The sequence below is a fragment of the Talpa occidentalis genome, unplaced genomic scaffold (genome assembly GCF_014898055.3).
Source record: "Talpa occidentalis isolate TD23 unplaced genomic scaffold, MPIMG_talOcc4v2.1 talOcc4.5, whole genome shotgun sequence".
Lineage (NCBI taxonomy): Eukaryota > Metazoa > Chordata > Mammalia > Eulipotyphla > Talpidae > Talpa > Talpa occidentalis.
In genome coordinates this window covers 37,255,409-37,267,441 of record NW_023604861.1, presented here as the reverse complement: position 1 = coordinate 37,267,441, position 12,033 = coordinate 37,255,409, and the positions used below count along the sequence as shown (strand labels likewise).

At 34.1% G+C, this 12,033-nt stretch overlaps 1 pseudogene; it reads right to left on the bottom strand.

Annotated features, from left to right (window-relative positions):
- Window positions 1–284: 284 nt before the first annotated feature.
- Window positions 285–6,505, bottom strand: LOC119258503 (PRELI domain containing protein 3B-like; annotated as a pseudogene).
- Window positions 6,506–12,033: the final 5,528 nt, after the last annotated feature.

Here is a 12,033-nt window from a genome sequence, read left to right as displayed (position 1 = left end):
TTCTAACGAAAGGACATTTGAGATACCAATGCCAATTTCTAAATACTTTTCAGAAATTTGAATTTTCACATAAACAATGGTATCCACAAAATTAGATGGTCATTTGAAATAACACTGGTTTTTGATGATCCCTTTTAATTAGAAGTCCAGCATCTCTTTGTTTTAATGAAAAGTCACAGTCTTTTTTCAGCTTGTTAAAAAAAATATACTGAAAATATAGTCGTCTTTTCAAATTAACAAACAAATGTACTGCCAGCTTGGAGAGTCCTGGGGGACTGAATACTCTATACCAACTTTTGCTTCTCAAAAAATGCTGCAGCCAGCATGACATCCAGGTCTTGATGCTTCCTTGTGCCGAGAATGTCAATTCTTCTAGCTCAGCATTTAATATAAACTGTTCCATTACTTCTTGGACCTTATTAGCTTTGTAGATATTTCATTTGCCATCAGACCTTCAAAGTAGCTGCTGAGATTGACCCCTGTCATAGTGACAATGGCTTTTTGACACAAATGAGTATTTTTATGGATCTCAAGGCTATGGTTTTGTATATAAGCCTTTCATCTGCTGAAGCCATACTTGCAAATGAAGTATTAGTAGGTGTAAATTCCATTGTATTCTCTAGTGGATCAACAACAGAATGTTTTCGCACTTATGGTTTGATTCTTGCTGCACCAATAAGAAATTTCACAATGGAAGGCATTGTGGTGAGAAATCTATGGCAATGCAGCTTTCCCAAGAAATCTATATGTCTGTCCAGTATTCTAACCACAAATGAGTTCATCGGGTTTGGTACATCTACAGTGCAAATGGTAAGATAGTTTCCTACGGTTGGTCAAAGGCATGCTCCCGAGACCAGATCTTTGTGGTTCTAGAAGCCTGTGCCTTGTCCAAGTCCCACTAGGGGACAAGGAGGCAAAGAAACCTCACCTGCTGCTCCCAAATAAATGGCTTTTTTTTAAAAAATATTTATTTAGTTATTTACACAAGAACTGGGGTACAGGCCAGATGTGTGGGTGGGTGAGAGGATTCACCAGAGTGGGGAACAGAACAGGCAGACTGATGAAATGCCCTGCTGAGGGGAGCAGCGGGAGAGACAGGAGAGGTCTGCTCGCCATGTGGGTTGTTCCGAGGCCCGCGGGGATCGAACCGGCACTGGTGAGGCTGCGGACAGCTTCACAGCACTGTGCTCAACCGCCTGCACCACCAGGGAGTTCCCTAAATAATCTGTTTTAAATAAATGGTATTAGCTACTTTAAAAGCTGATTTCAATATAAAGGCAAAAGTCAACTTTAAATAGAATGCATTCATATTTCTATGTAGAGTACAATTACTTATTTAAGGTTTCTAAAATTTTGGTTGTTTACTGTTACCTAACATTAATACATTGTACTTTATCAAAGTCCAGAAATGTATTGAACTAATGAAAAGATACAGAAATCAAAGAATAGACATTCAGTTATAATAACAATGTGACAAAGGTATGTGTGTAAAATCTCTACTCTTTTAATTATTTCCTTAGAGTAAATTATTACATAGAGTTGTGGGTAAGAGCATGATCAATGTTGATGCTCTTGTTTTATATTGCTAAATAGTTTACCAAAAATTATGATTTATAATCTCCCAGCCATTCACTGAAGTTTACATGCATCTCCTATTTGACTATTACTATCATTAGAATTTTTTTTTTGGTCTTTCATAGCTTTAACTTTTTCCTCCCTCTTAGACTTTTTTTTTTTTTTGACTCCTTAAAAGAAATATCAATTCAACTATGGTTGTGCAATAGAAATATCCTGTATGTCTAGTTATTTTTAGTCCTATTTTATTTGACTCTCAGTGACAGTTGACTCTCTGTCACTTCTTTCTATTTAAAATGTTGTTTTTTTTTAAAAGATTTATTTATTTATTTATACAAGCACTGGGTACAGTCAGAAGTGCGGGAGGGTGAGACAATTCACCAGAGCCAGAGCAGGGAACAGAACAGGCAGACTGAAGAAGTACACTGCTGAGGGGAGCAGCGGGTGGCAGGAGAGGTCTGTGTGCCATGTGGGACCCTTGCCTGGCAGCTGGGCAGCTGGTGATAGAACCTGTGCTGCAGAGGCTGTGGGCAGCTTTGTAACCCAGCACTCAACCGCTGTGCCACCGGGGAGGCCCTCTATTTAAAATGTTATGTCACCTTGGCCATGACTTTTGGTACTTAAGAGTTAGTCTTTAATATGCAAACACCCAATTTACTATTCAGCTTTGTCCTCTAACTAATTTGAAAGTGCAACCCTTATTGCTTGAACCTCATTGTAATTATCTAGTAAGTAATGACCCTGGAAACCAAGTTTTGCAGTAATCTAGAGGGAAAGAGAAATTATGTATTTGTAGTTTTATATCCTAACCTAGTGCATTTTTTTCTGCCTTTCTGATCTTTGGAAAATATATTTACCTCTTTAAAGTGAAGTTAGTTATTTCCAAAGGATGGCTAATAAGGGATAGACTAAAAGACTTGTTAAGGAAAATTTGTTAATGTAGTGAAACTTGGCTGTAACTGCATTGCAAAAATTTATTCCTCCCTTCTCCTCTATCATCTATGAATTTTTTATTTAAAAATAAAGTTAACATTTAACAAGTTTGACAAGTAAATAAAAATGTATTTTATACTTTTTCTCTATGATGTTTCATCTACTCTCACTATATATAAATATAAAATAGATAGATAGGTAGATAGATAGACAGACAGACAGACAGATATAAACAGCTCTAAGCTTTGTTTTCCTCACCTTCAGTTTGACTGTCTCACAGTAGATGATAACTAAGGTTCAATTCCTCTCCAAATCTGCATATCTGATACAGTGAGTTTAGATGTATGTTTAGTTTCTGTTTCTATATCCACATTGGAAAACACAAGTATTTAATTCAATACAAACATCCAAATCTTATATATATAGCTGGAGTAGGATGTCCATTCCAGAACATATTATGATAGGCTTAAGAGGATGGCTATCCTATGTGATGAGTCTGTTCAATACTTATTTTTTAAACACTCAATGGGAAAATAGAAATATCCTACATGATACACTTTTTAACCTTTTGAGCAGAGGAGGTTGAAAAACAAACTTAGGTGATTACAGGCTAGGAGGTATTTACTGTGTCATTTTCTGCAAAGGCCATCAGAAATTACAAGGTAAAGTTGCTAGTATACTTGAACACAGTTTCTAGCACAATGTCTAGATATTTAAAATGGAAATATATCAGTCATTATAAATGAATAGCAGTCATGCCAAAATCACTAACAGCACATTTTTCTTGCCTGTCAGTAGGAACAGTCATCAACATTTATTTTATTTGTCTTTAAATGATTTCTACCTTGCTAAATTCTTATCATTAGCTGGCAAATAAATAGCAATATGGGTTAAATGCCAGGGGCAGTTGGAAGTCATTTGTATCTATTGTATATTTCAGTGACAAAAAAGTCAACATCCTTGATTTCTTCCCTGAGCCTATCGAACAACAATCAACTTTATTCATTTAAGAGCACTTGCAAACAAAACAAACTTTGGAAATCTGATTGCAGATTTGAGTGAACCAGATGGGGACGGGGGATTGAGGAGCAAATAGTGGAAAAAGCTGAATGGGTTGTGGTGGGGGACTATGGGTTACTTGGTGTTGGGTGTGGTGTGGTAGCATACATCTGAAGGGGTGTGAACCTAGTCCCCTAAATAATGTACAGCATTGTAAACCAATGTTACCTCAAGTTAAAAAAGTCACAGAAAAACATAAGTCAGTGCTTAAAATATAATACATATATACATACATCACACAAAAAAAAATACTTGCATATGTTTCCTTTCTTGAGCCACCTATAAACAGCAGGCAAGTCTCATCACTTATTGACAGTCTTCGTATTTCACCAGCAATCGCACTTAAGGCCATGGGGATTTATTTAGTACATGCTAGAAATTAGCTATATATTCTTTAAGTATTAGTCAAGAGCAGATGAGGTGAATGTTGAGTATGGGCAGGAAATTAGTTTTAAACGTTAAGTTAGATGATGGGTTTTTACTTTATGTTACAAAATTTATTTCAGGATTTTATCTCTCCAGGTAAAAGAGTTATACACACATATTTTCTCCTTAATATACATTATAATGCTATCACAAATATACTGGCATAAAGAGACATTACATTATTAAAGTCACATTTCAGAGTTTTAAATCTACCACATACTAGTCATGTAGTCATAAGATAGTTACTATATTCCTAAATTGGTAAATGGGGATTCTGTCAATATCTATCTGACTGGGATAATTGGGGCTATTAAATGAAATAGGAAATAAATTACCTAATATAGTTCTTGAATCATTTATTCTTTCACTTATAATTATTGTACATAATATATATTTAAGATGACATGAAATATGTTGAGGTGATACCAGTTAGCTTAGATTAGGCTTAAGAAGATTCATGGCGGAAGCATATTCGAATTTTGAATCTCAAACATTAGACAACAGGATAGATTCTTCTAAATGTGAGTTACAATGGTGCCTCCCTGGTGGTGCAAGGGGTTAAGACACAACCTGTGAAGCTAGGTCTGTAGCCACTGCAGCACAGTTCAATCCCCGGCCAGGGAGCCACCCACATGGCGCAGCAGACCTCTCCTGACTTGCCCGCTGCTCCCCTCAGCAGTGTTTTTCAGTCAGTCTGCTGTTCTCTTCCCCACTCTGTCTCTGGTGAATCCTCTCACCTTCCACACTTCTGGCCTGTATGCCAATTCTTATATACATAAATAAATAAATGTTTAAAAAAAAATGTGAGCTACAGGAATGAAGAAAAAAAAAATAAGCAAAATGCCAAGGAGCTATTATATAAAACACTAAACTTGTATCATGAACATCTGCCTAATTCATATAATATGGACCCAAGTGTGACCCCTAAAAAATCCTTGGGTTAAAAATCACATACCCACTCTTGTCATATTTGCGGGATTATACAACTCCTCCAAGCTCTGCAGGGCTCACATACTAATACCCCCACAAAACACATCTCTGCCAAGTTAACAGACGTTGACTTGATCCAAATATGCCTGTCTATTTTTGCCCACCTTTCAAGATGTTCTTTCTAGGAGGACGCTCCACCAATCCTTTACACTTCCGCTCTGGCTTGAGTTAGCTTCATTTGTAAATGTTTATTATGTGCTTCTGTAACAACTTGACATTCTCTAGGTAATAGCTCTTATCATAGACCACTGTATTTCTTGACTTAGATCTTGTTTTTGCAATAAATTGGAATTTTATTGAAGTCAAGGATAATATTTTGTTACTATAAAGCAGATGGTCAATTCTTCATATCTGTGGGGAAAAAAGTCTTCATTTCTCATTATTTCAATTGAAATTACATTAGTCCATGAATGCTAAGATCCCTTTATTTTAACATTACAACAAGATACTAGACAATATCATAAAAATATCTTGAATTAATGTAGACATTCCCTGTGTTTTACTTTACAAAATTGCAATCACAACTAAAATCTGTGTTCTTGCAATCTGAGTTACATGAGAAGTATAAAATAATCACTAGTAGATTTAAGAAGAGAGAAGCATAATTAGCAACTTGACGTTGATTTCTGTCTCAGAGTGTAACATATTATTTTATTACTCTAATGATGCTACTATTTGAAGCTAAATCCAAAGACATGGCTAATACACATAACATCAATTTCTATATTGTCAGCTGAAAACATGTAACATCCTATAATATCCATAAGCAGACTAGAGGAAATTACACTAATTATCCTGAAGGTTATGTACTTGCCTCTCAGTTATTGGGTGAGTTTTATGTTATATATGTTATATTTAGCATAATGGCACAAATCTTAATTTGAAGGCATGCCTTTGGTTAATAAGAAGAACAGAAAATTCCATTAACCTTAGACATATTTAATCTTTAGTATATAAATAAAATTCTTGTCAAATAAAATGGAAATATTTGTAATCTAACATTATGTAAATATCCATCAGCTTTTAACAGTATTCTTTAAAGTATTTAAATGTTAAATAATATATATGTCTTCCTATGAATTTAATAAATGCAGTCTAATATTTAGGCGATAGGACGTGTTCAGAGAATTTTAAAGTAATATTATAAACTAATTTTACATGCATGTATATATAATATTTTAAGATCTTTTTTTCATTTCTACCATTAAGTATTGATAGATATAATCCATGTAAACAAATTCTTTGAGGTTCTTAATCATATGTTTAAATTGTACAGGGATCAAGGTACCAAACTGTGTTAGAACTGCTTTTTAACAATCCTACTTTTATTGTATCTTTCTCAGCATGAGAAGGCCATGGAGGTAAAGTGCTTAGGTCTCTCTTCAGGATAATTTGCTTCAAGAGGTGGATGATAGTTAACCTCTAGCTGTCCTACCTTTGTCTCAATTGCATCATTCATGACACAGAGAAACTTCTCAGCCCAGACAATGAATGTCCAATGTGGGATTCCACTAACAGACATTCTTTGCTCTGTCATGCACCATTCAGGAGAGAGAGGGAGAGACAGTAAAACAGGGAATGTCTAATGATTTTCACCCATTACTTCTACAATTATTTTCTTCAACTTCCTCAAAACTGTTTAACTAATATCTTTTTACTGATAACTACTATATATCAGTTAAGATCTTTTTTTTTTTTTATAGAATTTTTTTTTTTTTTTTAAAGATTTATTTATTTATTTATTTATACAAGCACTGGGTACAGTCAGAAGCGCGGGAGGGTGAGAGAATTCACCAGAGCCAGAGCGGGGAGCACAGCAGGCAGAAGGACCGAAGTACACTGCTGAGGGAAGCAGCGGGCGGCAGGAGAGGTCTGCGCGCCATGTGGGACCCTCCTCCGGTGGCCGGGGAGCAGCCGGGGATCGAACAGGCGCTGCAGAGGCTGCAGGAAGCTTCGCAGCCCAGCGCTGAACCGCTGCGCCACCAGGGGAGGCCCTATCAGTTAAGATCTTATGCCAGCATGACTTACAAATTCTTTAGTCTCATTTCCAACGTTTCAAAGGGCTTTATCAATCTGATTCTCCTTTCAATTGTTTTCTGTAGTTTATGTTATCAGAAGTCTCTTTTCTATCTAGGCAAGTTTGTGCTTAAGTTTGACTACACTACACACTCTAACACTAACACTTTTCATAGCTTCTCAGTGGACTTTAGATGTGGAACATGATCCTTTAACTGACTGGTGATACTATATGTGGTTCTTTCAAGTCTCTGCAGGACTATTCACTCTTCTACCCTCACACTCTGGGCTTCCTTCAGTTTCTGGAACATGTCAATTTGCTCATAATCAAGGAGTTTGTACACATACTACTTCCTTCCTCCAGGTTTATTTTAAGACACCACCTTCATTAGTAACCTTATTCTTTTACTTTGGTAACTGCTAAATTCTGATTTATTTGGACATCTACCTTGATCCTCCAGATGTCATTTTTCATGCTTACACTGTCTTAAAGAATCCTGTTTTCTATTCCCCTTTGCCCTACCTTTTTATGGAAAATAGCTAACTTCATAACATTAAAATGCATCTTGCAAACATTTAAATCAATATTTAAATTATGTATGTATATATTTATATAAATTAAATTTTGACTCATTTGATTATTAGCTAACAAATCTGAAATCCCTGTGACAATTGAGGCTTTGTTTTTGTTCAACTTCTCATACCTAGTGTGAAACACAGAGGAGAGTTACAAACATATTTTTGAGCATCTCTTTTTTCATTAGGATGTATGAAATGTGTTCTACAAACTAATTACTTCTTTCTTTTGGTAAATTGGATATATGCTCAGTTAAGGATATAGGGATTATTGCTCTTCATTTCATGATTACAGCTAGGACATTAGAAGAAAGAATCTAGAAATAGATATAAGGATTGTTAATTTTTTGTTTTTCTTCCACTTTTTGAAGTTTTAAGTAACCTAATTTTGTTATATTGAAACCTAGTTTCAATCTTTCCTTAACTAAGGCAATAGAAATTTTATCAGACTCACAGTTTAGGTTATATCAATATTGATTAATGGAACAAGACAGTAATAATTTGAAATACATACCCCGGTGCTCATAGTGTTACTGTGTATACTCTGTGTCAGTGTAGTTTTGTCTAACTTTTCTTTGTCTTATAATCACTTTCTGTCATCGGACTTTTTGTCTTTCATCCCCTCTTTTTTTTTTTAATTTCAGTTTATTTTTTTTTCCCATGATACAATTAAAAGCCATCTTTATAAGGGGAGAAAACACTTTAGGACTATAAAGACTCCTCAAAAGAGATAGAGATAAACAGAAAACTAATTCATTCTCATAAGTTTCAAATCATCAGGGAATATAATAAAAGGGAAGACTTGCTAAAAATACTTTTACAGAAAATTAAATATTTTCACATTAACATTAGCTTTATCATAATGATTAAGACTTTCTTTGTCTGATTTTTAATAAGTATAAGTTATATTTACATTTTATCACTATCACAGGCACGGTGTTTTAAAAACAAATCTTTGTGGACCTTATCACGATTGGAAAGATTGAATAAACTCTTAGGTAAAACTGATTATCTAAGCTACAATCCCCACATGTAAGTCTTCATTGTTACCCATTGTGTCAATAATATTTAATGAAACCTTGTAGAAATAACTCACTGCATATGCAAGGGGAACCTGAGAAAGCCTTAAACTTGTAATATCGGAATTTTTAGATATAAAAATATCTCTTAGAAAATATGCTGCTTACAGGAAGGTTTTCGCTTAAGTAGTTAGATTTATAAACAGATGAGATTATAGTCACTTCTGTTTCAGGACTTGGTGTCATTCTGAACATGCCACCAGGCTTTGGCAGTTCCTTCCCACTAGCCCACTCATGTCAATCAGTCACCTTCTGCTACATCAGGGTCCTGATAACTCATAAGTACCTGCCCTTGTGTTGGGTGCAATTTGACAGGTAGTTCATAACCTTTTGCTGTCAGAGTTAGCATTCATGATACTACTTAAACTGTGGTGCATATTTAGAGTTTGTTATTAAATGAGGCATATGCTACTACACTTATAACTGATTCAGTCTAGTTATTTTTAGTTTGACCTTTTCTGTATTCATCAAATCAGTTTTGAAATAGACATTGAGGTACCCTTTACAGTTTGTTATAAAAATTTCTATAGCTGATATTTTATGTGGAGTTTTCCAGATTCTCACTTATTCCATAATAAATGTTAGACTTCAATGTAGTTTAAATAAAAGTGAAGTAAGCATGAATCTCTAGGATATTAATGATTTTTTTCTCAACCATGCAACAGCTTCACTCTCCAAATATAACTGGATTTGAAAGATACACCTTCCTTTAGGTATTAACAATGACAAAAGTAGAACTGAGAACAATTTATATTATGGATTATTATAAATTATTAATTCTTTTCTGACTCTGTACCCTTCTCTCATTAATCTAACATTCAAAAATACCAAACCCAAAAAGAGAGGTAATATTTAGATATTTCAAATTTTCTTCTTAACAGCAGCTGAAGCACATTGTTTTAATTGAGAATTTCAAAAGCAAGACTCTTAAAAATTGCTACTGGAGCAAGAAAATAGTTCTGCAAAGAACTTTGTTTCATCAAGGGTAAATCTAATAAATAGGAACAAAAATCACTGGTAAAAAAATGGATACATTTTTATTGTGTAGTTGGAGCAGAAAAACATGTCAATTTAATAAAACTTAAAGTAGGAGATACTTATCTCAAAGGATGTTTTTATTCTTCTTTCATCTTTAGTGTAATTCATTGCTGAGGCTATGGGAAAAGTGTAGTTTTCTTACTGTCCAAATTTTATGGATTTATGCATGCTTAGTGGTAGATGAGATGTAGTATAAGTATTATACATCTAATTAACTACTTCCCCCTTATTTTACTATTATGCTAAAGCAATTTAAATATCATTATGTGCATTTTATACCTATTATTAAATGTATCAAAGGGAAATGCTTGTAAGCTAGGGAAATCCATATAGCCCCAGAAAGTTTTTTCAGATGCTATACATTAATTCTTTTAAAAAATAAGCAGATGGAGAGAATATTTTAAAAAAGCAACTTCTCCTGTAATATCATGACTCCATACCATTGCTGGCTTACTGATGTAAGATTACAAGAGAAATATTTCTCAGAGGTCTCAAATATTTCTCAGAGGTCAGTACCATATCTTTAATGATTCTTCACTTGCAAAATCGCCAATGAGATTTCATCTGATTTTACACTTGCAAGATTTCTTTGTATTTCAGATAATGCATTGTGCATTAACTTGGGTATATACATATAAAAGGGCCTATTGATTCATTATCAATAATTTAGATGCTTTAAAAGAGTCAGTTGGATAATGAGTAGCAGTGAAACAAAATATCAAGAACTGAGCCTCTTTTGTGAACTTGATTTGAGAAAGGTAAAGTTATCCTAGAAGTCATTTAAGATGTTCTGCTTTTATGTTCATATATATACATACATTTGTGTATATATATCCACATACATATATATATATATTCATGAACTATTCAATTGTCCCTTTTATTTCTCTTTGCAAAGCATACTAACATTTCTTATTGCATTATGCTTCCTATTCATTCATGATGCAAATTCCATAGTCTGACAAATACTAAATTTAACAGGGCACGCCTCAGGGTGTTGTACAATTGCATTTGTATTTACTTACTCTCTTGGGAAGGTTATGTTTACTTCAAGCTCTTAAATATCTCTCTGAATAAGAAATTATGTTTTGGCATAAAATAAGAATTTAGAAAGTACTCTCAGAATTGACTTAGTTTTAGTACAATTTTCTTTACTCTAACCTTGCAAGATATTGAAAAGCAACTTCTAAATCTCAGATACAGTAATTCAAGTACCATGTCATATAGTGAGAATTAATTATTAAAAATATGAGTTCTGAGATTGTTATTTAGGTAACTAATATTTTAATAATTTCACTAGAGGTAGAAATATTTCTAAGCTAATGTTCAACTTCTCTGTGTATCATTTATGCTTCTAGTGCACTATGGAGATATGCTTCTTGAATATGCACATGCAGCATATGCATGTCATCCAAAAATTTATACAACTGCTTTATATGCTCATTTCCTTTCCTACTTACATTACTCAGATAATGTAAGTAGTTATATTGACAGTTAATATTCTTTTTCATATTGAAATTAATATTTCACATTAAATGTATCATATTGAAAAAACATTTTGATAGTACATTGATATTTTTATCAGCTGCTAACTATTCTAACGTTCCCTACTCACACTAAGTTTTAGAAAATTAATATTCAATACTTTTGCTTATTCTAAAGTGATGCTCAAGAGAAGTTAGCCAAAATTCTGGCAATTTCCAAATGCTTTTATTATTCATTTGATACAGTAGAAAGATTTTTACATTTAAAATATGTTATTGCAAGAGCATCTGTGTTATTTGCAGCATCATTCACAACAGCCAGGTTGTGGAAGCAGCATTAATGTCCATCGGTGGTTAAATGGATAAGGAAAATGTGTTATGTACATACAATAAAATATTATACAACCTTGAGAAAAGAGGAAATTCTGTCACGCACTATATCGTGAATGAATCTCAGTAATACAATGCTAACTCAAATAATGTGATTAGAAAATGGTATTTATTTTTAAATAAGTTACTATTTTAATAGATTAAATACATTTTCCTCACTCTATTTTCTGTGAAAAAAATCAATTAATTTAAAAGTCATGGGCCTCTTTGGTGGTAGAAGGGGTTAAGTATCAGTACTGTGAAGCTGTCGGCAGCCACTGCAGCATGAGTTCGATCCCCAGCCGGGGAGGTAACCCGCATTGAGCAGCAGACCTCTCCTGTCTCTCCTGGTTGCTCCCCTCAGCAGTGTATTTCAGTCAGTCTGCCTGCTCTGCTCCCCACTCTGTCTCTGGTGAATCATCTCTCACACCCCCCTGCTCCACACCTCTGGCCTACATCCCAGCTCTTGTATACATAAATGAATAAAA